The sequence below is a fragment of the Manis javanica genome, chromosome 7 (assembly GCF_040802235.1).
Source record: "Manis javanica isolate MJ-LG chromosome 7, MJ_LKY, whole genome shotgun sequence".
In the NCBI taxonomy this organism is placed as follows: Eukaryota; Metazoa; Chordata; class Mammalia; order Pholidota; family Manidae; genus Manis; species Manis javanica.
The window spans coordinates 65,371,613-65,398,725 of NC_133162.1; positions in this window are offsets into that span (position 1 = coordinate 65,371,613).

The following is a 27,113-nucleotide window of genomic DNA, read 5'->3' on the forward strand; positions in this document are numbered from 1 at the left end:
AATTTTCACAGTAGCCCTATAAGGTAAGAATTACTATTATCTTTACAGACAAGAAAATGGGGCTCAAGTCATATCCATCACTTTGTCTGCCCAACTTCAAAATTCCTACTCTTTTCACTATGCCATAATGCCTCTTATAAAAAGTTTGAACATGTTTTAAGTCTATAGTGATACAAGTTATTTTATGTAGCAGATTTCATTGAATCCTCACCATAACCAATGAGGTAGGGCATTGTTATAATCACTCCCATTTTACAGATGATAAAACTGAGGCACAGAGAGGCTTACCCAACCCAGTGGGCCTGATTCCAGAGTGCAGCTGTGTTTACTACACAATGCTAGAATTTGTGATAATTCTTTTTGTGTGATTATGTAGGAACAGTGGGCTAGACTGCTCTACTGTCTGCAAAGATGATAACTTAGTCATAATGTGTTATGCTCCTCCTTTAACAAGTGACATGTTTATCTGTAGAAAGAAATGAATGAAGAGCATGGTTTCAGGGGAAACCCTTCTATACGAGGCAGAAGAGGACCCAATGGTAAACCCAGTGGAATTTGTGGATGGCGCTTGCCCTCTTAATTTTGTACTGTGTTTCTGATTTGGGGAGAGCCCATGTTATAAATCTTATTACCACAGAAGCCACAGAGTTCTCACCCAGACTCCACTGAAGTGAGGAGGTATGTCCTGGGGTCTGCATCCTGCATTCTGCAAAGCCATTGACAACAGCAACAGAAATCAACTATGGTGAAAGTATTTATATCATAGAGAGGGGAAAATGCTACAAATCAGGCCTCCCTCACCTCCCAGTAGGTCAAATATTTACCAGCCTGTCACTGTCCTATCTTGTAATTTTGTACTTTTTGCTATAAGACACTTTGTGAAATGTTCTGTTAAGCCTCATTTAATGTTGATAGCTATGTAAGACGTTTACTGTGAATCAATCTCAAATTGGAAGGCACACTTTTTAAGAACTTTGCCAGTGTTGTTTCCTAAACCTAGAAACCCCTTTTATTGCTCTTTTGCCTGGCAAACTGTAGGATCCAGAACAAATGTCACCTTCTTTGAGCCTTAACTGACTCTCTAGATAGAGTCAATGACTCCATCTTCTAGGCATGTCCCAGCAATTGTACATGAATGTACTCACCTTATAATTCTTCTTTTTTGAACATTTACACACCACTTACCTATGTTAGGTTCTGTTGTACAGCCTTAGTTGTACTAACTCAGTAAATCCTTAAAACTGCCCAATAAGGTAAGTATAATTATTAAGTACACCTATTTTATAGGTGAGACAACAGAGGTTGTTCTGTTTGCCTCACAGACTGTCACAGGGTGCAAATGAGACAGTGTCTTTCATAGTCACAAGTCTTAGAACCTACAGAATCTGGCTTAGAGTTTGTCCTCTAAGAAACCTTACTTGTTTATGCATCTGCCTCCCCTGTAGATTTTGCAGGTTGATTGCTTGTCTTTCTGTTTTCTTGTTTTTGAGGGCAAGGTCTGGACTTACCGTTTTTGGATCTGCAGTTCCAAGGGCTGTGCCTATATACCAAGCACTGTGTTCTCACCCCATGTGTATTAGAGGTGAGGATACACCAAGAGTTTCTCAGCCACTTGCCCCTTTTGAAAATGTGTACATGAAAGCATAATTAATAAGAGAAATAAGAGTGGAGCTGCTTTGGAGGGAAATGGCTCCCTTGGACTTTACCATGCTCCTTGATGCAGTCGCCCTGGGCTCCCTGTAGACCCTCAGGCTCTGACAAAAACATTTTGCATATTGCAGAGTGGGCCCATAGCTTGCAAGTTTCCATGAAGGTCTCAGTTTTAGTTGATGTTAGTGCAAAATTTCAGTGCTGTTAGTGCTAGCATTAGGGAAGACTGAGGCCAGTGAAGAGCACAGGGGAAAGTCATTTACTAAGGAAGGGATCTTCACTTCAAGGATAACTGGTTACCATGGGACATACCTTCAGGGACCTCAGGGTGGAAAGGGGAGACTGAGATATGATTTGGGAGGATGGAGGCCCACTTGCTAATAATACTGCATTTTCTGGGCTGCATAAGTGGCAGAGCCTCCTCCTTGACCCACAAAAAAAGGACCGTCTCAGGTTAGACCTTTGACTTGCGGTTCCCTCCACTACCTTGCTGGTGGGACCCTCCTACTCATCACCCAAGATCCTACTCAAATGTGATTGTCTCTGGGAAGTCTTCTTTTCCCTGTGCTATACCTACTGAGCAGATGAGGGGGGCCTTGTGGAATCCATCAAGGTCTATTGTTGATACAGCCAGCACTCAGTCATGGCATGCTGACTGCATGAGTTAAAGCCATGAAAGGAAGGAATTGAGGAGAGTCTTTCTGTGATGCCCCTAAAGAGCTGTTCTCTTTACTTGCATAATTGCCTCAATTCTCCACCTGCTTATGGCCACGGGGCCACAAGGGCTGCTTTGAAAGCTTGCATCCATCTCCCATCACATCTTTTCCTGTCAGAAGACTGGACTGTGGAAGACTGCAGTGGTGGGGGATGGGAGAGTGTGAGCATGTGTCATGGGGTTGCTGAACTGTCCTTCTGGCTGATGCCCCAACTCATCAGGCACCTCTCTGTACATCATATGACAGTTTCTTCATTTGTAGTACAGGGCCAGGGCAATGTTTACCATCCAGAGAGCTGTGGAGAACAGTCTATACTCCAGAATGCACCAAGCCCAAGTGAAGCATGCCAAGAGACAACCAGTGATAAAGCCAGGAGCAAAGTTCTGGTCAATTTGGTATGTAATTAGGCAAAATTCTTTCTGGCTTCCACCTCTGGGCCGTGTCTAGGAAACAGTGGTTACCTCCCATGGTGTGATGGGGCAGTCTCTGTTCTTCCTGGACAGCCCCAGGGTGGAGGCTATGAAGGAGACCAGGATAGACACAGCCTGTACAAGCACTTGGCTCATGGTTAGGCTCAGTAATAGCAACCACATGGTGCTGTAGAGACCTTGCCATGCCTGGAGGGCTTGGGTCCTGTTCTTATCCAACAAGATCTCTGACTACAGCCAGGTTGAAAGTGACATGGCCTTCTTAGTAACCCTCAGTATCCTCTTACGAGATTCTCTGACTCAGAACTCACAGACAGGATGTGATCTCAGCTCCTCACATACCTTCATGCACATGGGCATAGTCGTGTGTTTCCTCCAGATTTAATTGGGGTTGGGAAGAAATACCAAACATGTGTGTGTAGGAGACTAAGGGGAATTTCTTGGGAAGGATCCTTGGGGAGCTCCAGAGGATTGCTTTTTCTTCCTGACTTTTTACACTGTTGTCCAGCTCTCAGCATTTTACTGAAGAATGACTACCCAGGAGGCACTTGGTTGGTCTCCCCTCCTTCAGTCCCAACTCTGACCCGCACAGAGATGCCAGAGCCACTGTACTCAAGCACTGCCTCATCATGTCCAGCTCTTCCCATCAACCCGAGTCTTCCCTTCCCCATCCATTCTGGTCAACAACGTCGTCCATCAACTTACTAGCATTCCTATCTTCTCTACTTCTGATCATTCCTTCCTTTTGCTTTTCTGCTGCCAGCTTCTCAGTATTCTCATAATGTATCCCATATAGCCTGTCAGTTCCTACAAGAGTTGAAGTTTATCCTCACTGGAAAGGCCTGTGTACTCCACAAAGACCTTCCTGAAAAGACCTTCTTGTACTCCACCACCACCATCATCTGTTTAGCATATCCTTCACATCCGGCACTGTGCTAAGGACTTTACATGAACTATTCCATTTAATCCTGATGATAATCCTACAAGGTAGATACTATTATTATCCCCATTTTACAAATGAGAAAACTGAGGCTCAGTGAGATTGACCTGTCAAAGCCTCAGGGGTATTAAGCTTATACTAAACTGGGAATTTGAATTTAGATTTGTCTGATATCTAACCCAGGACTCTTAATTGTGATAATACAGACTTCCTAATCAACCCCATATTATTTTCTTCCTTGAATTCCTTCAGAGATTATGTATATGGTTTAGGATCCATCCTTGGACATTTGGCTTTTTGGGGGCAAAGAGGGATTTTTGAGATCAAATGGTTCAACACCAATATTATTTTTAGTAGTTGGGAAAATTCAAGATTATAGGACAAAGAGATTTGTCTAAGGGGCTTAGTGGAGGAAACAGAACCTGGTTCCATGTCTCCTAACTCATGAATAACCCAGTCCTTGTTCTATTACAATATATATCATCCTTCTGTAGTCTTGAAAGTTGTTCTCCACCTATTTAAAAATTATATTGCTTGCTTTCTCAATTGTAATGTTAGCTCTTTAAGGATAGAGGTCTTATCTTCTCTAAAAATATGTTTCCAGTTTTATGTAATAAGTAAGGACTAAATCTTCAAGGAAAACAAGCAAGTGAGCTGGTTGGCGTAAAAGGGATGCAGATGTTTACATGGTAGTCATTGAGTGGAAATACAGGAGAAGCTGGAAGTGCCTGGCACATAGTAAGCACTCAGTAAGTACTTCTCAAGTGAACAAGTGGATGAATGAAATGGTATCAGGAAGACTAGCATTGAATTTAAGCTGGGGGGTGTTTCCAAGAATCGTATGAAGTTTTGCAACAAAAATAACCAGCTTTGAATGCTGCTGACAAGATGGTCTTTAAAGAAAATTACAACACATGTGTATGCAGAGATGAGTCATTGGAGAAGAGTTATTGGACCTGACAGGCATGGTGAAGAACAGCAGTGGTCTCTGACTGCTCAACAAATATGCCGAACTTCTGCTCAGCATCACCAAGACCATCTCTGCCTACTGGCCAGTGGGATGTGCCTCTGTGTCAAATGGTGGTCTCTCATGGTTGGCATTGTTCATCTAAAGGCTCTGAAAAATGTGATTGCTGCAGTGGGTAGAGTGCCAGGTGTTTTAGGCATACTAATATCCACTATTATCTAGTTCAGTGCTTTTCAAACTTTAATGAGTATATGAATCACTTGAGCATCTTTTTAAAAGGTGGATGCTAATTTAATAGGTCTTGGGTGGAGCCTAAGATTCTCTATTTCCAACAAGCTCCCACATGATGCTGATGCTGCTGGTCTGAGCCACCAGGTTCTAGGTGCTCCCTGGAAAAGTACTTGAGATAGCAGAAACTGAAAGGCACTCTGTTTAGTTCTCCACATTCTCCTCTGATCAGGAATCTCCACTCCATGGGCCAGCTCACCAACAAGTGGTTGGCCTCCCAGTTGGTTGGCTATGATGCTTTCTTGGGGACTGATTGGATTAGGGGGTCATGGAGTTATTATAGGAACACAAATAAGAAAGCATCAAAGCTCATACTTCCTAGGATTTACACCTAAAATCCACACACACAAGATCTGCACTACTTAGAGATTTATGTTTATTTCCCGGGCCAAGCACATAGCAGACCATCTAAAATGCCAAATGAATGACCAAAGGGTAAGGGAGGAGACTTTAAACAGAGAATCTATAGTCACACTACATTTCTCTAAAATTAACTTCACTTATGGGATTAAGAACTAAGCCAGAAAAGCATCCAACAAAAATAGATGTTTCAAAAACCATACATTAAGTCTTAGTCATATTGCTTACAGAGGGATTCTAAGTCCTTATTTGAAGCTTATTTGTGTTTTTTATTTTTAAAGAAGAGTGAAATGGCTTATTATCAAGATAAACAGTGATGTGATATCTCACCTTTTCTAAGATTTTATAGTCAGCAATTCACTTAAAAAATAGCTTTACTGAGATGTAACTCATATATCATAAAATTTACTCTTTAAAAGTGTTATTTGTACATATTTTACAACCTATTTTACAAAGGTTAGTTGTTCATAGTAGTTGAGAAAAGACAATTTAAAGGGGTTTGGAGAGAATAAAAGACAAGACATAACCAGGCAAGGGAAAAAATAGTACTCATGGCAAGAGACAAGACAAAAATAATATTATAAGAAACACAGAGAAATACTAAGAAAGTCCACTGACCTAGAACTATTTAGTTTAGTGGAAACTCCTTTCTAATATGCTTCAAAATATCCCAAGAAGACATTATTCCAGGGTGTCTGTATATAACCCAGCAAAATAATGGTTGTTCATGATGATGTCCTCAAATTGTCAAGGAAAGGCTAAGTTATACTCTATGCACTCTGCTTTGAAGGGCAAAGATGTCTGTGATCTATTACATATTTTCATTACAATAGGATAGTAATATATGTAACTTTCCAGGTGCTTTAGGAATAAGTCTTCAGCTCTTTTTACAGTGACTCAATCAATGGGGATTCCAGAAGGTTGATGTTTTATGGTATGAGCTGAGAGATGTGACCAAAGGGCAGCCACATGCCCTCCACCCTGCTGGCTTGTAGGAGGAAGTCTTCACCAAGCACCATGTGCGTAAGCAAGGATGTCCAGGCTTCCGTGCCATGTCTTTTTCCCATGGCTGACACCCTTCCCTTCCCCTTTTGCATACTGCTGTCTCCTGAGGTCCTCCTGACCATAAAACTTAAACCTTTCTGGTTGGGGATCAGAATGGTCCCACCTCTGAGATGCAAAGAAAATCTGGAAGATTTATGCTCAAATTTTCCTTTGCTTTAAAAATTGGAAACTCATTTGCTCCACTGACCCTTCCCTAGCTATGATGGGGTACAGACACATGGATATACAATGCCAGGATGCCACTCTTCAGGGCTATTTTATTTCTGATTGTGCAACACACTTTCTAGTCCCTTTGCTTGAGGATCTGTGCCCCTGCAGTATCAGGCAACTTCCTTTCTGAGTTTTAGTTTCCTCACCACCCAAAGATGGCAATGTGTGTCCTGAGCACCTTACAAGGTCAGTGTGAGTTTTATTAATAATCTTAAAAAGTTGATAAATGTACTGAGTGCTTAATATTTTTTTCAGGCACCAAGTGAAGAGCTTTGTATATATTATCTTATTTAATCATTGTACTAATGTTTGGAGTCAGTAGTTTTATTATCTCCATTTCACAGATAAGGACGATTCAGCTCACTGAGGACAAGTCATGGTCCCCATGGCTAACAGTTGTTGGAGCCAGAATCTGAGGACACACCTTTTCTGAGTCCAGAAATTAAATGGCACAATGCCTGCAAAAGTGTGTTGGAAGCTCTGAAGGTTTCAGTTCTAAATGAGATTCATACTTCATCTAGGATTAATTTGCAGGACCACGTTAAAGCTCTCCTGCCTTAAAACTTCCTAACTAGCCTTCCTAGCTGGCCCCCTTTCCATACCACAATGGTCTTAGGACTTCCACAGCTTCTTATGCTGCTTTTTGTGACCATGGCATCTTTGACTACAGGATCGTGGAGCTCACTGCTGGATGTGAGACTTTGACATCGCTGGTATTTGACATATTGTTGGTATGGGCCTGACTCCTCACTGGGGAGAAATGCGTCCCTGAAAGCTTTGGTAAGGAAATGTCCAAACTGTTATCTGCTCTATTTCATATCTGGGAAGTGCAACACTTTGCTTCTAGGGTCGAATGACTTGGATGACATGTCCCGCAGAGCCCTGTGGCTGCTGTTTTTCTCTTCCCTTCCCTATGCACCATCTCAGACGGACTGTTACTGCCTGGCTTGGAGCATGCTGCCCCATAGCTAATCTCCGACACTCTGAAGTAGGAATTACAATGCCTATGGGGGCTTCAGACCTCTCAATAGTTCCAAGACTTCTGAGCCTTTCATTTAGTTTACAGGCTTCCCCTTCTGTGTACACTGTCTGCCCCCTCGGGTGCGCATGGTCTGCACTAGGAAGAAAGTCCTCATCTTTGGGTTTCCTCCTGGCTCCTGCTTGCTTCGTCCCAATGGTCATTTCTCCCTAGTGTGTGACTCAGTCCAACAGTTTTATCCAAGTTTATCCAGCTTGTAAACATAAGTTACTTTTTTTCCTACACTATTTTGCACATGCTATCCCAAACTCAGCATGATTTTCTGTTGGGGCTCAGAGGCACAGTGATTACAGGCAAATGTTGTGCTTTTGATTCCTCTTTCAGCCCGTTTTGGCTTTCACGAATCAAAACCTCTGATGACATCAATCCTTTATGGCCTGCATCCATGCAAGCCTCCGACATGACAGAATCTTGCTGATGGCCATGGCCAATGCCTCTTGCAACACCATCTTGATAGGATGCCATCAGCTCTCTACCTTCCCTGTTTCCCTTCTGATCCCATGGCTCCAAGTTCTGTCCCTCCCTTCCTTTGACTTCATATGCTTGCTTTTCAGACAAAGCTTAGGAAGAGCTTGTGGTTGGACCAAGGAAGAAAACAAGACATCCAGATGACAGCATTACTTTTTCTTGGATCAGTGATTCATTTTGAACCTGAATGTTTGAGGAAATCAGGACCCAGCCTGACATAGTTCTTTACAAACAAAAGAAAAGGAGCAGAAGTCTACAACAAAATACAATTTGGGGCATGGACTAAACAAAATAAAAATATCTTGCCGAGTGATAAAGACTGTGTAAGCTTCTTTACTTGCTTTTGTAAAATGCAAGGGCATGGTTTATGTTTTATTTTGAAATTTATCTGTCTTACATAAACACAGAACTGTGACTTTTAACTTGTCCTGAATGGAAGTACCCTAAAAATCTTATGTAATTTTAATGCTGCAGTTTAATGGAAGGCTAAGGTTTAAGGCACTGACCTGCAGTAAATGAAATGCCCAGCAAAGGAGATTCTTCCCCATACACATGTGCATGGATCCTCTCTTCTTCTAGAGAAGGCCATGGAATCAGGGATCTCAGGGATGACAGACAGGCTTCAGATGTCTAAGGTGCCCATAAATGAGAACAACTTGGGACCCTTTCCCCCAAATGCACCTTTTGTTCCCCACCAAGCCTATTTCCTGCTTTTTCTTCTCTTGTGCCTTTATTTTAGTCTCTTCATGCTTATATCAGCTCATGTTTACTTGCTAAACCTTGGCATTTTTCATGTTCCTCCCTTGACAGGTGAGCATCTTGGCAGCTCCATGGGCCCCCCTCAGGTGAGCCCACCCATTTCCCCACAGAACGACCAGCTGCTGGGCCCTGGTTCACATGTTGGCCAAAGCCTGCTCTGTTATCTGAAGTCTGAGGGTTCTGAGGTCTCAGAGACTTGAACTATTTCCTCACCGATGACTTTCAGAATGGCAGGATGTGTTATTTAAGGAACATAAAACTAAAATTAAAAAAATGCATTTGGAAGTAGAGGCATGTATTGAAGTCGTTTGTTACTTCATTTTCCTACTGCAGATGTGGCCCAGTTTAATCTAACGTGTGCTTTACACTCATCAGCACACGAACACATGGATATCTCTCCTCTTTGTGACCATTGGACTCTCCCTGGATTTGGGTTCTCTCTGCAGGACCACTAGCTGGCAGTATATTTTGGCACTGGGGATTGTGGTATATTCTTACAGGGAGAAGAAGATCTTGTATCAAAGATTGTCTAGCCCAGCTTTTAATTTGCCTTCACTGGGAGTGACAGACTTCTGACAGGTTAGATGACTCTAAGAACTTAGGCAAAGCTGCTATAAATGTATTTCTAGTCACATTCATCATGAATATTCCCCTACCTAGAAATAGGTTTGAAACAAAGAAAAGTATTTTGTCATTAAGTGGCCTCAGTGACATTCCCTCCTTTTTTTTTTTTTGAGCAGTGAGGAGTCTTTAAGGCAAAAGTACACACTTGAAGAAAGGGGAGTGCAGGCAGCCTCAGAGAGGAGGCCCACTTAGAGGCTTAGGATTCTGTCTTTTAAGACTTGCAAGAATGGGGCACAGGTCTGAGGGACATTCTCTCTTTATTCTTGACCAAGTTTGTCTTTGTGCATATGTATTATCTCTTTGGCCTTGACTTTCCTTTGTATTTAGATTTAGCTACTGTCTCTATAGGTCCTAAAGATAATTTAGATAAATTCTTAGTTATTTTGTAATTGTTATTTAAGAACTGCTAAGAAAACAGTCCACTCATAGTAAGATCCTCCCACAAGATTTTATATCTACATAGCATTTAATCTGCCACCTACTTCTTTCCATACAAAATAATATGCAGAAATGCCATGGTTTATCCCAGTGATAGATGCCTTTCAAATCTCCAATTTGACAAAATCATTTTTTTTGAGATATCAAAGCAACCAAGAGCATAAAATCAATATCTCAATATCTCAGTGCTATTTCTTCAGGTGCTATTGTTTGGAAGTGATTGAATAAAGGATCTAAAGATCTATCTATCTATCTACCTATCTATAGATATAGAATAGGATCTTCTGTCAGTCATTACTGATTTTTTTTGGCTTTATTTGGCATAGTTCTATAGTCCATTGAAGAGAAACTTATGATCAAAATAATGCTGGAGTTTTTGAAAGATATTCATTGTATCTAACTGAGCAAACACACACACAAAAAACAACAACAAAAAACACTGATTGTCAAATTACAGATGATGTAGTAAGAGAATTAGCACAATGAAAATAAAGGGACATGTGGTCCCAAACAGAAAATTACTGAACAGGGACATTCCTGAGTAGAATTTTTCACTATCTCAGGAAAGACTCAGGGAACTGTATTAAAGGCCATAGCCATGGGCAACCTAGCTGTGGTTGCTTTAAAAAAATAAATGGATTTTACCTAAGGCTGTGGCCCTCTATCCCAGCATTACCCAAATGACATCTGTACATCAGTCCTACAAGATGAGTGAAGTTTCTGTGGTGAAAGGTATTTGAGATGCAAATTCACAAACATATTAGCAGTCAGAAATCATTTAAATCATTATTTAACCCAATATTTCTCAAAGCTGTCCCCCATCACTTTTCTCCCATAGCAGACAGACCTATTGCTACCCTGTGAAAGCAGTCTCACTGATCAAGCTTGGAAAATGGCTGTAACTTTTTACTCCTTGGCTCTTTTCTGTGAGTCCTGCTGTTGCTAGACAGCTGTGTCTGGGGATATCTCTGCCTGCATACTAGGGGAGACCTCACTGGGACACGGGAGAGTTCTTGACTCTGATAGAAAAAGAATCCTGCAACAGGTAGGACAAGCGTAGGCAAGGAAGGAATTCATTAAAGTGTGTGTAGTAGTGAATGGCAGCAGCCGTGCAGGCAGCAGAGAGCAAGGAAGAGCAGAGGGAGGAGAGGGAAGCTCGTGGAACTCCTGCTCTGCATAGGGCAGAACCCTTGCCAGCTTGTGAAGCTATAGTCACCTGTCATCCAGTGTCTGCTTGAATTTGCATGGCATGGGAACAAAGCCCCTTTCATCCCAGGATATGGAGGAGCTGGAGAGCCCTGGATGGAGTGAGATTATGTTCTGAGATCTCCCCAAAGGAGATTTTTGGGCAGGCAACAAAGAGCATGATCATACAGCTGCTGTCCTGTCTGGGTCACCCAGGCAACAGGAACTTGCAAGCCTAAATGAGAGATCGTACTAGCCCCTCTCTACTTGTCTGAAGTAGAGCCCAGAGAGTGAAGACTTGTGTTTAGGTCTAGAAAATTGAATGAAATAGAGAGTAACAAAAATGCTTACCACTGGGAAAGAGGTCTCTTATTAATCTCCCAAGAGGCTTGAAAGAGTGCAGAGACAAAACACAGTAAGTTGAGGAGCAAGAAGTCTTTATTTAAGGCAAAGTACACACTTGAAGAAAGGGGAGTGTGGGCAGCCTGAGAGAGGAGGCGCTTTTTAAGGGTTTAGGGTTTGGGGTTATATATAGGGCCTCTTGGGTAGGGGTCAGCATAAGGCATGATGTATACAGGTGATTCATAATTCCTTTGAAGTTTTCTCTTAAGAATAGGGTTGTTTAGGTGACTGTGTTGATCTGGATCTCAGCATTCTTTATCCACATAGGTTCATTTACTCTTCAGAGGTCTCTCTCTCTTCCTGGTTATAAAGTTACTTAATTCATTAAGGGGCTGGAAGAAAAGAAAGAACAGCCTATAGATTAAGTTAAACATAAGCTGAGACTTTTTCCCCAAGCTAAGTATATTGTCCCATTTCCTTGCTCTATCTCACTGCAAACATATGGCTACCTAGTGGTGTTTATGAAGAGGGAATGATTTTAAGACCAAACAACCTTCTAATTGATTCTTAACAGTTTTGCTTCTTCCATTCTTGGCAACATGGCATTTATAATCTCAACTGAAAAAAAGGAGAAGAGAAGTTGAAGATGACCTGAAAGTCCTAAGGAACTGTGGAATCCTCAAGTCACTGAGCTCTCCAGTCTTTTCCTTCAATGGTGAGTTTGGGGACTGAGTACAGGATCCCCCCCCTTTCCCCAGGGTTCTCACAGCTCTGATCTCCAGTGATTCCAAGGTGCTGTTTCAGGTTTCCCCTTCTGCTCATCAGCAGCATCCCCACCTGCTTCTGTCTCTATCACTGTTGTCAGTGGGAATTCGTTTTCTATTTCTGACATTGTTTTCGTATTGAGGAACCCCCTCTAACTGCAGTACACCCAGACCCTTATCCTGTCCCTGCCTCGACTTCTGGGGAAGGGGAGTCTTCCTGGACTGGCCAGTCTGGGAGAGGAATCAGGTGTGGATAGCCCAGGTCCTCCTCTTTGCCTGTCGGAGTGTGCTTCCACTAAGCACATGGAGTCCTACATGCTCTTAATCACACAGCAAGCTCAGTGGTAGGTTTAAGGGAGGTCTCTGGGGAGGCTGGGTGGTTAAATCTGGCTGATTATGAATTCAGGATTCAGGGTAAATCACAATACATCAGAATTAATGATGATCAGCCTCTCAACAGTGAAGTGTTAGCTGGGTCATTTGCCTTCCTCTTCTGGGTTGTTTCTAACCTGGAACTCAGCAGGAAAGAGAATTGCTTTTTATGACCCCCCTGGAACTCTGACAACTCTGACCTGACCATTTATCTCACCTTGAGGCAGGTTGGACTGGTTGAGCTGAGGACCAGATGCAGGTAGTGCTGCCACCTCTCCTTTCCCTTGGAATCCATTTGTACATTATAATGCAAGGAAAGTTTTGTTTTATTACTGGTAGAGGAGGGGAGAGTTTGGATTGATGGGAAGAGCAGAAAAGCTGGTGTGAATAAGAGAGTGTCTTACCCTGCCTAAGGCTTTTATTGGATTTGAAATTTCATGGTCAGAGGAGGGCTCCAAATCACAGAACTCTTCAGGAGTGACTGCCAGTCTTTGGGCCAAGTGGAGCCGTTCTGGGCCTTAGTGACAAAGTAGGGTCCAGTCTTGGAGAGGGAAACATTTTTTCAACCTTTGAACTAAACCTTGATTATTTTATAAAGCTAAAATTCCTCAAAGTAAATTGCAGGGCCCAAGGCTAGGAACATTTTTAAGGATTTTGATACATATTGCCCCATTTGGCCTGATACACAGTGAGAGGGCCAGACTTGCTTTAGCATAAAAAGCATAGAAAATAGAGGTCCTGTTTTGTTTTGAGCAGGAGGGCAACTAGTGCACAGACGTTTTACAAAAATGCAGCATCAGATCTCTCCTTGGTGAAGTGAACGAGAGCAGTCCCAAGAGCTCAAGGTCATTGGGGAAAATAGCCACAAACCAGTCTCTCATTTTTCCCCTTTCTTCTCAACCCCCATGCTCCCAGTGGTCACGGGGTTCGACAGCGCTTCAGTCCAGCCGGGTGGGAGGGCCCTTCTCTGACTGCCCAGGGAAGACGGCTTCAGAGTCAGGGTGCTGGGCCTGTTCCAAGGTGCAGAGTCACTGTTTCTTTATCAGTCTGGCACCAGTGCCTTCCTAGGGGAGGGCTGCTGAGGAATTCCTGTGTGTCTCATCAAAAGATCAGGCCCTTTGGATTCCTTCTTCCTCATCTGAAAGCATTCGCTAGAGGTATGCTCGGGAAATACCACACATTGCCTGAGAGTGGTGGTGGCTGACTGAATGGTTGTGTGGCTGTCCCAGCCCTGCTTGAGCTGGAAGTCCTGTCTGCTCTGGTGACCAGCCATGGTGCTGAGGGCCCCAGGCAACTTGGATAGTTGGTCACCCTGTTCCCAAATAAGTGCCGGGCCTAAAATTCCCACCTTTGGGAGACTAACAAGCTAGCCAATCAGTAGGTGGAGATAGTGATTCTTCAGGGTCTGGTTAAATGTGGTGAAAATAATTTGGGGCTGGACACCAGAAGCCCTGGGGTGAATTCCTTCCTTCCTTCTGTTGTACGCTCTGAGACTTGGGGAGTTAACACTCCTCCCTGTGTTCCTTTGCCTCATCTGGAAAATCTGAGCAGTAAACTTGCCCTACGTACTTCCCAGAATGGCTGCAACGATCACACGTGATGTTGCCTAAGAAAGACGTTGTAAATGCTAAGAACCTGGTCAACAGAACGTGGCTTTATTGTTCTAATGCATTTATGGTTAATTAAATATGAGTCTCTGTGGTGATTTATTCCATTTATTCTGAATCTCATTTCTCAGCCTCAAATTTAATTCAGGGTAAACAAACACACACTTCAAATGCTATAGACTGTGATAGGGGCAGAATCTGAGGTGGGGCGAGGGCGTGGGTTTCCAGCAGAGCTGCTCTGATGCCACCCTGAGAAAAGGCCACATCATTATGCTTGGGGATGACAGGTGTCTCACCATCTGTGGGGCTTCTCCCCCTGCCATCTCAAGGGAGGAAAAGTGAGCTTGGGGTGAAGGTGGACTGAAGATTAACACAGTTCTGGAAGTGATGGAACAAGCTTCTCTAATGGGCAATCTGTACATGACTCAAAGATGGCAAGAAGGAGATAAGTTGCCTTTTGCCCATCTCTTCCTTACTTTTTCCATTTTGTAAGGGCCCAGTTTAGTAAAACGGGACTTCAGTGGGATGCGTTTTAAATGAGACACTCTGAGGAGCACAAAACATGTTGGGCAATATGAATTGCTTTTTGTGCTTGGAGTTTTTGGTGCCCACATTTGCCTGACTGCTGTTCACTACTTGAGAGGAATCAAATGGAAAATGCTGTAGGCACTACAGAGGACCCATTATCTCAAAATAATTCTTCCCTTTTAGAAAGTCACCGCAGCAAGGCTGGGGGCAGAGAACAGATGTGGCTCCTAGTCAAGAATACATGGAACCCAAACCAGAAATCCAACTATGGGAATAGCTGACATACAGGACGAAAGGCCATCCTTGGCTTGGGTCTTACTGAGCAACAGTGTCAGGCCCCTCGAAATGCAAATGCTGCTGTCCGCAGCACAAAAGCACCGATTTTTCCTTCAACAGAGCTTGTACTATTAAAATAGCATGTCTATGTGTAGTTGCCACACATTCTTTCCATTTTTTTTTTTTCTGTGTGAGTCAGAGTGCAGATTCTCGACAAGGCCGAAAAGAAAGAAAGTCATCTAATTTACATGAGCAGAGTATCCACATCTGGATGGCGTTAGAGTGAGCGGGAATTACTTGCAATATTTAAATATAGGCATGCAGAACTTCTTTCTCTTGACCATATGAGGCATTCACATATAATTCCATGAAAGCAAATCTAAACGTCTCCTTCTTATTCAAAGGGGCTATTACTAGTGTGATTCAGCCATTACAGGAACTGACCCAAACTTACAGGAACTGACCCAAGCCTGAAGGCTGACAATGAGTGGCACGAGGCCACCAGACTCACCACCCTCGGATACCCATAGTTATATATTGCTGTTGGAGGCATGCTAGAGCCCACCATGTCTGTGCCAGGATGCTGGCAGGATCTAAGACCTGCCCCACTGGGGACTTCCAGGCATGATAGTGAGTTGCAGATGCTGGGAAAGCCGGATGGAAATCATTGATCATATCAGGCCCCACACTGGATGGACCTTGGGCATATGAATGCCAGCACTGACTGACATGTCTTCAGCTCACATAAAGGTGGAGACAGAAAGTGAAGAGCAGATACCCAGACACCAGGAAAGAGGATATGAATGGCTGGTACAGTCACTGGGAACACAGGGGGGAAGAGAAATGGCTATGTTCTGAAGCTGAGGGCTCACAGATATCCAGTTCCTGGCATCTAAAGAACTATATCGTTTTTTTGACTGAGCAGATTCCTGCATTGATGGCATGTGCATGGTGGTAACATTGTTAAAGACCTCAGTGAGGCAACTGGGAGACAAATATAGAAGATTATATTGTCAGAGGTCTAACAAGCCAGAAAATAACTATCATTTTATGTACTTGTTCTCAAAACAATTCACCAAGTGTTAAGACAATGCTTAGCTCTATGGATTTGCTGGATCCTACTTTTTCCATGTTAGATTTTTGTTAGGTGACATCTGGTAGAATTTTAGGCATCTGGCCTTGACTTCTGTATCCTTGCCTGGGTCGCCTGACAGGCTTCTGAAGCAGCATGATAATATGGTTTATAGTTGACTCCATCAGAATTTCTTTTTAGAGAAGGTATCTATCTTTACTTAGGGCAAGTCCTTGATAAGCTGTTAGTGATACAAGTGAGACTCTGAGGGCACGGGTTCACCCTTGCTCTACCCTGGGTCTGGGCTGAAAATTGAGAGAGGGAGGAGGGAGGGGAGACAAGGAGACTGGAAAGGGCCCAGCTCTATGGCTATTGGGGAGCAGGAAGGGGAGAGTAGGGGTGTCTACTCTTCAACTGAAGTTGCTTTAATTATTGTGGTGGGAATCTTGCCCCCCCCCCCCCCAAAGCCATGTCTTCAGTAAAGTCAACCTTTACAAATGCAAATTGCCTAAGTGAGTGAATTTTGGGAGATGAAGGCACTAATTTAGTTTGGTAAAATAATGAGTTGGGAGATAATACATTAGCTAAGGAAACAGGAATTTTCAGGCAGAGGTATGATAAAGGCTATTAGTTGATTCCTAATATCCATTCTTTCTTTTTCCTATCATAAAAAATATTTGCTGAGTTTTAGCTAGGAACACTGTTGTCCAGGTAGAGACTACATTTCTAAGCCTTTTCTGAAGTTATGTGTGAACATGTGACTTCAGTTGGCTAATGGATGTGGTAGAAGTGATACGTATGACTTTAAGGTTGTGCCTTTAAAAGGAATGAATATGCATGTCCTTGACTCTCCCGTTTTTGCTGGCTAGCAAATGATGGAGGAGCTGGAGCAGTCACCTTGGACGACATGTTGAGAATGGTAGAGCTGCCCTACCAGTCCTGGTTTATCAATGTCTGGACTGTTTTATGAAAGAAAAATCCAATCTGAGACTTCATAAATTGCAAAAGCACTGTTATTTTATATAACCTCAAGAAGAAAAACACACATAGCCAATTAAGCTATGACACAATGCTAAGAAGCTATCAATTATGACAAGTCCAATTTCAAAATTGCTCAAAGTGAAAAATTTGTATTTTAAAATCATTGCAATATAATAAATCTGTTTTGTTTAAGCCACAGAACTTTGGTTTTCACCGGGACAGCAGCTACTGCTATATCCTACCTAACACAGAAATTTGCCATCAGAGGTGGGATGCTACTATATCAAAACCAAAAATAAGTGGCTTTGTGACAGGATAAGTAGGAGGCAAAGAAAAATACTGTAAACTGGAAATATGGTGATTCTTGTTATACCATGGTGAAATATTTGGAAAAGCTGTTTGTAATGAAACCTTGGAAGACAAAATGCGTCATGCTAGCTCCAGAAACTTTAGTGAAACTGGTTGGGAAAATTCAGACTGTTGACCGGTCCTAGAAATCTCTTGCTGTGTTGAGATGGATGACTTCAGGTTAATTATAAAAGGTGGCTCATATTCTAAGAGGGAAGCTTTAGCAGGTGAAAATATTATAGCCCCGAGACCTCCACAACCACTACTTCCCAGTAAGACTTCTGGTCCCAATAGTGGAAGCTATCTCAGAAGCAAAAAACCAGATTCAGAGTGTTGTCTTCCCACTCAAACCTATTTTTTCAGATGATCCCAAGGGACCTACAATTAATGAGAGAGAGAAAGAGAGAGAGAGGTGGAATACAAAGACAAGTACAAAGAAGATTAGTTTAAAAAAAACCCAAACCCCACAACTCTATTTCAATGAGCTCTTTGGCTGTAGTTACATATACGTGGAATCAACTGGAACCGAATAGCCAGAGGCCTGTAATTCTTCCATCCCTGAAACAACCCTAATCCCTCAAATATGCCCCAAGCAGGAAGTGCATTACAAAGCTGTATAGCTCCCAAGGAAGGCCTGCTCTTCAACACTCACTCCAGACAAGTGAGAGTAATAGAGAAGGAAGAATTTCTCAGAGGGCAGAAACAGGATCAAATCAAGGAACTTTATTCATTCATGGGAGGGCAACTTTGTTAATTACTATGGACAAGTGACTGCTGTGTTTTTCCATCTTCCCTTTTCCTAATGGGAGTTTTAAATTGCAGTTTGTTGTTTGTAGTCCATCATTGTATATAGGGTGTGTGTGTACATGGAAGGGGCAGAGAGCTCTCCAGAAGACCCTGCGGAGCTGCATCTAGATGATGAAAGTGTTGCTCCTCTCTGGAGAGCCCAGGCTTGAAGCTAGATACAGTAACTAGATGGGATATTGGGTTGATTTCTCTCAGGGATGCAGCAAGTAGGTTTCATGCTAATTGTGGGAAGAAGAGTGTGAATGGATATTTGAGAGGCTGGACGGGGGACTGCAGTGGAGACCGCTGTTGTCTTCCATCATCCATTCTTTCCTTACTTTACTGATAGGATTTCTTTTTGTGGTTAGACCTAAGACAGCCCATGTAACAGCTCCAGTTCCAAGCCTTTTTACAGCTAATTGTGCAATGTGATAAGTTTGAGGCAATGGGATGTGAGCAGATGTGATGTGTGCCTTCTGCCTTATACCTTTATAAGGCATACGCATGAGCTCTGCATGTCATTTTCCTCTTCCTGCTGTCTGGGATGCAGATGTGATGGCAGGAGCTGGACCAGGCACCTTGAACTTGGGCGTGTGCACTGAAGATGGCAGAGTGGCTTTGCCCTCCATGTTCTGGCAACCACTGGACCATTACTTGAGAGAGAAAAAGCTTTTTCTTGTTTAAGCCAATGCGGTTTTAAGTCTCTTTATTAAAGCGGCTTAGATTGCACTCAAAGGAATATAAGCAGGAACCAAAAACATACCCAAACCATGAATTTACAGAAATCTTGAGTTCAGCTTCTAAGTTAGGGATTCAATCCAAATCTTACCTATATCTCAAGGGGTTGATGAAAAGAGAAGAGAAGATCTGGATGTCCTATGGGCCTTCCATTTCCCAGAACAGACCAGAAAACCTAGATGGGAAGCAAAAACCTAATATTGCTTCAGCAGCCGAAAGTTGGCCAGGAGGCAATGTGAACCTCACTCTCTGCCCAAAGATGTGGATGATTTTTATTTGCTAAGTGTCATCAGGCCCCTTTCTGACTCTGTTTCTTATAAACCAATACTTTACTTCTGTCAGGGATTAGAAGAGAGGCCAAAACATTTATTTTTTTCCATAACAGAAAAATTTATCCAATGGCTATTAAACAAAGAGAAATGCCGAAGATACTCATTTCTAAATTTGTCAGTCACTGGATGGACTAAACTGGGAGAGTCCTGTTATGGGTTTTTTGAGAGATATTATACAAAACCATAATGAAGATTTCTTAGGATCCCTGGAGCAGTCTTTCCTCGTCAGTCACCAGGATGTCTGGCCATAGGTAAAGTGGAAAATGCAACTTGCTTTGCTGCTTACAGCCAGGCTCTGTCAGAGCTGTGACAAGGGCAACTGAAGCACTCTGAGCATATGGGCATCAAACAAATGCTGGTCCACTGTTTCCTCATTCCACTCCCAACATGACATTTTACATCCAAATGAGCCTCGACCACTCACCTGGGCTTCGTTTTAAAGTCAAAGAGAGCCAAAGTGATCCGACATCTGGGGTAGCAGTGGGACTGGAGTACCGTCTCCCTATACCCAGCCCGCTTTTCTGCCTCACTGGCTCTTTTGAGAACTTCCACTGGGGACTCTGTCAGGGGAGAGGCACGCAGCATGTTAGACTCCCATTGGGGTTTTCAACAGGTTGCTTAGTGTTCTGCGAGTGGAAGCTTGCTAAAGCCACCCTCCTCTTCAGATGAAGCCTCCCCTCTTGAAGGTAAGGTGCCTGTCCATGCATTGATCAAGTATTTCTAAAGCATCACCTACAAGTCAGGGGCCCTTGTAGGTGCTGAGGATATAGCCACAGGAGACAGACAAAAATATATGTCCTCCTGGATTTACATGACAGCAAACCCAATACATAAATTACACAGAATGTGAGAAATGCAGTAGAAGAAAAGAAAACAGGTAAGGGGAATGGGGAAGGCCAGACTGAACGAGGAGAGGTTGTCATTTTAAATAGGGTGATCTGGGTGGGCTGTCTTGAGAAATTATTATTGCAAAGTCTTGAAGGAAGTAAGATAATAGACCATGAAGGTGTTTCAATGAAGCACCATCCAACAGAGGGAAAAGTCAATTTAAAGGCGTGAGGCAGGAGGGTTCCTGGCTAGTTGGCAGAACTTTATCTTCTTGCACTCTTTGTAAATGTTCACAATTCTCTTAAAGAGCCTTCCTTCCTTTCTACTTTCCTTCTTCCCTCTTCTCCTCTTCCTCCCTCTCTCTCTCTCTTTAATGATCGATAATATCCTAAATAGTATTGCTGTCTCCTTTACTTGGTTCCCTTGCAATTACTACCATATACCAGACAGTGTTCCAAGTGCTTTATGTATTTAGTTCCTTTAAAGCTCATAATGGTCCTAGGATGTAAGTAATATTATTATATTCATTTAACAAATTGGGGCACACAGAGGTTAAATAATTGGCCCTCGGTAACACAGGTAATAAATGTCAGAGACAAGATTCGGATCCACGGATTTTGTTACCTCAGGATTTTGGTAGGAAGACCCACATGTTGAACCATAGTGCTGTAAGAGGCCCCATCAGTCTCCCACTGAGAGGACACAGTGTACACTTGAGTCTTAGGGAGAGTCAAAGCCTTTGCTAGGTCTTCTAAGAATGAAGCCCACATTTGTGAATGATTCTAAGTATGGTCCCCAGGGTAGAAGAGGATCTTCCATAAACAGGAATTGTTGGTGAAGGGAGAAAAAAAAATCCCTCTGTTTTCTTTAGAACAAAACATCCAAGTTACATGGGAAAGCACCACATGATTTTTGTGAATTGGAGTCAGTTTGGCACCAACAGAAATAACCTTAGGAACAGAGTTTGTATACAGCATGTTCTTACGGAAACCGCAGTTAGAATGTAGAGTAAACTGTTAAAGATAGACCCTTCTTTCTGGACGTGCATTAGCTGTTTTTGGGTGGGGATAGCAAATTGTTTCGTTTATAAGCTTTGTACATCAAAAGCTAGATCTGCTTACACTTTAAACCAAAAAGAAGGGAAAGACTTATTTTTAGCTATCTGGAATTCAAACCAAACCCAGCAGTGACATATGGATGTTTCAGGCTGCACCACATCAGAAAATTTCTCAGAGGTGACATTAAACAATAATATATTATTGCAGCTGTAGAAAGTCAGTGAGGTTCTTCCCTTATAACTTGGTTTAATAGCTACTGGGTCACTGGGCTGAAGATATTGGATTTCTCAGAATTAGGGCAGGCCACCCGGGATTGGCCTAGTCATGTGGGAACTGCATTCAGTCTCTTGAGAATGAGAATATCACTCTATCAAGGAGAAATAATTTTTGATGTTTTGGGTGGGTCAATTGGCTGGCTGAAGGGCTACCCACTGCATTCAACTTGTAAGAGCAAGGTTTAATCGTTACATTTCAGGTGTGTGTGTGTGTGTTTGTGTGTGCTGTAGATGACATATTAATCTTTTAGGTAATTTCAAAAATAAATGTTAAGTAAAAAAAAAATCACCAGTAATCCCCAACCTCAAATAAACCCACAACATTTTTGGGTAGCCCTTTCCATCCAGGTAGATGTATACATAGTGAATAGATGTAGAGATAGAGACAGATATTTAGACCTATCAAACTACTATATAGATTATTTTTACTGCATAAAACATGGGATGAAACCACCCATCTTATTGGATAGCCTGTTTTTAAAAATTATACTTCAGTATTTTTGATGTGATACTGCACTTAGCATTTTTCCATGCATTAGTTTTCCATACCATTATTTTTATTTAAATTCCATTGCAGTCCTTGCATGTTTCCCACATTACTCAATTGACACCCCATTGTGGTGGGCCCCAAAGATTAACACGCCCTAATCTCTGAAATCTGTGACTGTGTTAAATTACATGACAAAATGGATTTTACAGATAGAATTAGGTTCACCACCTTTAAGATAGGGAGATCATCTTGGATTATTGGCCGGGCCCAGTGCCATCAATGGGACCTTCATAGTGCCAGAGGGCAGCACAAGTATAGGTCGGAGATATGACATGAGAAGAACTGGCCCCGCTGTTCCTGGTTTTACTGATGGAGGATGGAGACCATGAATAACAAATGCAGGCAGGCTCTAGAATCTGGGAATGGCCCTCAGCTGAAAGCCAGCAAGAAAATATGCTCTCCTACAACCTCTGTAAGGGAATGCAGCCCTGCTGAAACCTTGACTTTAGCTCAGTGAGACCAGAAACAGAAAACCAGCCAAGCCCACCAGGCCCCCCAGACTGTGAGATAATGAATTTATGTTGTCTCAGCCACTGAGTCTGATGTAATGTGTTACAGCAGCAATAGAAAGCTACTGTGCCTCTTGTTCTATTTCCAGGACATTTTCGATTTCTCACTAATAAAATAATGCTGCAGTGAACATCCTTGTAGCTAAACCTGGATGTACCTCTTTATTGTTTCTTTAGGACAGCTTCGTTTAAGGGAACTACTGAGACAGTGGGATATGATATTTTCAGGCTCTTGATGTGCAGTACAATGCCAAATTAAAGAGAATAATTTTCTGACTGGGGGTGGGGCAAAGGGGTAAAGGAAGGGCACCATTCCTTTCTTTCAATTTGGTTCCAGCTGTTGGTTTCCACGATGTATACAGTATAATTCTTTCTTCTTCTTAGCTGGCCACGGCAGTCTTTGTGTTTTCTGTGTAGATTGAAATAATTGCTACATTAATGGAATCATGGCAAACTCAAGAGCTGTTGGGGAAGATCTCTACAGTGAGGCCACTTCCTAAAATTTGGAACATTAGTCAAAGTGCATCAAAGCGAACTTTGGAATCAAAATGTAATTTGCTTTGCTCTTCAAAAACCACTTGTGCTGGCATTAGAGAAGGATAAGGGGCAGGTCAAATACCCATTACTGGGCAAACAATTTGCTGTATGTTTATTTTATGGGGTTCTCTTCATATATATGAGTCAGAATTGGTCAGAGGCTAACTGCCTCTTTTACAAGCCTCAAGGGGATCTGTGCTCAAATACATTCAACAACATCAGAATCAGAATCGTTGGTCGGGAGGCTGCTCATGTAGCTGAAGCATTTAGAGCAAAACATCATCCCAGGTGCCTACCTGTACCTTAGCTATGTTCTCAGCTCTAAGCCAGCACTCATCATATTTAGGATGGCTTGAAGTTTAAAACAACATTAAGTTTCAGATAACATACTTAACATTTTGGCCATTTATTCTTTTCTGGAGCCACATACTGATCGCACATTTTTTTATTCAAAATGCTCAGGGATAAAGCTTTAGGACTCACCAGTTACATTCAGTCTGAAGCAATGAACAATAAGTAATAAAGTAGCCGTATTAAGAAATTTCACTTTACAAAAGGGCCCATTCGAGTATTCTTTTAAATGCTGAAAGTCTCTAAGAAATTGAACATCACAGTCAATTTTTAAAAAATTGGAGTTACAGAAATAGTGTACAGTGGGGATATTTCTCCCTTTTCCTGTCTTTTTTTCTGTCTCTGTCTCTGTCTGTCTCGTTCTGTCTGTCTGTATGTGAGATTTTAAGTTCCCACAATTTAGAGCACCTATTGCATTTGGCAAATCAGAAACTCATTCCTGAGAAGTAAATTCATCAACAGTGAACCATTTTTTTCTAACTTGGGACTGTAGTCATGACCTTGAAAATGATACTAATAGCAAGTTCAGTTGTGGAAAGACAGCCCAGGAGAGTGGAAAGAACACAGACTTGGATGAGGACAGACTGGCTTTGAATCCTACTTCTCTCACACTTACTAGTTGTGCTTCTTGGGAGCATTTCCTTTAAACTCTTTGAACCTCAGTGTGTAAAAATGAGAACAAGAATAGCCTGCCTGCAGAGTATGGACACTGCCTCTCTCACTGCTTGGCACAGATTTGGGGTTCACTGAAGAAGGTACACATTAATTGGCTATTACTCCATAGTAATATTATTCAGATGCAGAAAGGCAAATCCATATTTTCCTTTGGATGCAGGGGCTTGAATGAATTGCACATAGAAGGAGGAACACAACAAATGAACAGATGAATTAATAAAGGAAATGTGAGGCTTTTCTTAACCTCATCTTACATTCATGTGAGCTAAAGTGTGAAGTTATCTAGTGGAGTTAATTTATCAGACAGATCAAGCCTTTTCACTTCTGTAAAACTTCATAGATATCTAGAAAAGTGTACTTGTTCATATATGCTCTCAATTAAACATGATTTTTCTATAAATATATAGCCTTATTAATTTAATATACCTTTTTCTCCATGAAAGAACATTTTTAGTTGAATATTTGAAATTAGAGTGTCATTTGAACCCAAACAGCATTGCCTGTTCAAAAATATTCAGTGATTTCCCACATTTTTGAGCAAAAATCCGTATCACTAAAATTATTGATCATACCTCAGTACTTCCTCCTACCATATTTTCATGAATCCAATAAACTATGTTTTTGTTATTGTTGAACTCATATTGGTCTATATAACATGCAGGTGAATTAATACTATAGTGAGCATCTCTTGTTTTGTCTTTTCAGTAATATCCAACACAGCCAGTTATGTTTGGCTCCATTCCCTGGATCCATGGTAAACATGTAATGCAGGCTTGACTTATCAGTGCATTTTATCCTCCTGACCATGGGAATTGGTTCAGGGATGGGTAAGAAACTCAAGGTGGTCCAATCAGGCAGTCCTGAGATGGATCAACTGGAAAGAAGTGATATTTTCTTTCTTAAAAAAAAAAAAAATCAAAGCATCACTGATATGCAATCTTATGATGGTTTCAAATACACAACACAGTTGTTTAACATTCACCCATATTACTGAGTCCTCACCCCCTCCACTGAGGTCACTGTCTATCAACATAGCAAGATGTTACAGAGTCATTAATTGTACTCTCCATGCTGTACTACCATCCCTGTGACCTAACTATATTGTGATTGTGAATTACTGTGTCCCTTAATCCCCTCTCCCTCCCCATCCCTCTCTGCATCGCCTTCCATTTGGTAACCACTAGTCCTTTCTCTGTGTCTATGAGTCTACTACTATTTTGTTACTTCTGTTTTACTTTGTTTTTATACTCCACAAATGAGTGAAATGATTTGGTATTTATTTTTCTCTGCCTGGCTTATTTCACTGAGCATAATACCCTCTAGATCTATCCATGTTGTTGTAAATGGCAAGATTTCTTTTTATGGCTGAATAATATTCCACTGTGTATATGTACCACATCTTCTTTACCCATTCATCTATTGATGGACATGTAAGTTGCTTCCATATCTTGGCTATTATAAATAGTGTTGCGATAAACAAAGGGGTGCATATGTCTTTTTAAGTGAGGGATCTGATTTAGGTAAATTCCTAGGAATGGAATTATTGGGTTAAATGGTATTTCTATTTTTAGTTTTTTGAGGAACCTCCCTACTGCTTTCCACGTTAGTTGCACCAGTTTACAACAGTGTAGGAGGGTTCCCCTAGGAAGTGATATTTTCTGCTGCTCTGTTGGGACAGTTGAAAAGAGAGGATGTGAGCTTATAGCCAATGTCAGTCAGTTTTTGCGACATGTTGAGGTCTTCTTGAATGTAAACTCAGTACAGAGAAAGGTAGAAGTGGGAGGTGAAGAGAGGCAGAGTTCTGGTGGTGGCATTTAAATCCCTGTAGATGGACTCCTGTTTGTTTCAATGAGAGGAGCCAATAAACTCCCTTTCTTGACCCAGTGTGAATTAGACATTCTGCCTGCCTAACACAAATTCTTTCTTACTTGAGATCATGCTTCTCACTTTCCAAATACTCTCTCTTCTTCTTTGCTTACTAAAAATCTACATTTCCGTGAAGACCTTTTTCAAGTTCCAGCTCCTTGATGATGTCTTATTCAACCACCCAGGCCATGGGACACCCTTTTCCTGTAACTCACTGACAATTAGCACATGTTTTCTTAGATAGTTATTTAGCTCTTTGAGTATATGTTCTGATTTCTGATCCCTCCAATATCTTGCACATTCTTCAGAGGATGTTTTACTGGGAGACTGTGGAATGGAATTGTCAATTTTGTCTCTTTTTAAGCTTAGTTTGAATAATCATGCTGGAGATAGGGATAGGTCCCTTTTCTCCTTTTCTTTCTTTCTTTTTTTCTCAGCAAAATGCCTGAGAAAGAATACTCAGAATTCAGTTACCAAGTCTTCCTATACATTCATAAGAACCATTATTATGTCTCTGACCTTAGTCTGCTGAGGTAAGATGACTCATCTTTTTGGGTATATAGGTCACCTGAGCAATAGCCCATAAAGATTGCTCAGACACTGTGTGTAATGGAGGGTAAACTATTAAGTTCTTATTATTTGTGAATGTCATGCCAAGCCTACCTAGTAATATATGGATTCAAATAGTGATCAATAATATATCCAAGTTTATCTATAAAGCTCAGCACTCTAAATTGCTCTGTTGTAACCCTACCTCTGCCCTGAGAAGTGTCCTTCTGTGCTCCTGAGGCACCCAGGTCTTAGGTTGTCAGTTAGCTCTTTGGCCACCAGCGTAGCAGTGCTCAGAGGTGGTGTCTTCAGTAACCCTGTGCTCTTTGTATATTGGTGTCCTGCCCTTGTTCAGTCTTGAGGCTATTGAGATAAGGGAGGAACTAGGTTTTAAAAATCTCCTCTTGCTTTGCTTTTCCTTCAGCAGCAGCTGATCAGAAATATGGACACTAAGGCTAAGGTTATTGGCTTTAGATATTTTAATAGATGATGAAGACAGAGGGTGTCAATGATCCAGTAAATGCAGACTAGATGTGCCATCAAAAAGAAGTATGGAAGACAGAGGTCATCTAGAAATATTGGTTTTGCCTTTCGCCTTCAGTATAACACACCTTCATGAATTAATCGTTTGT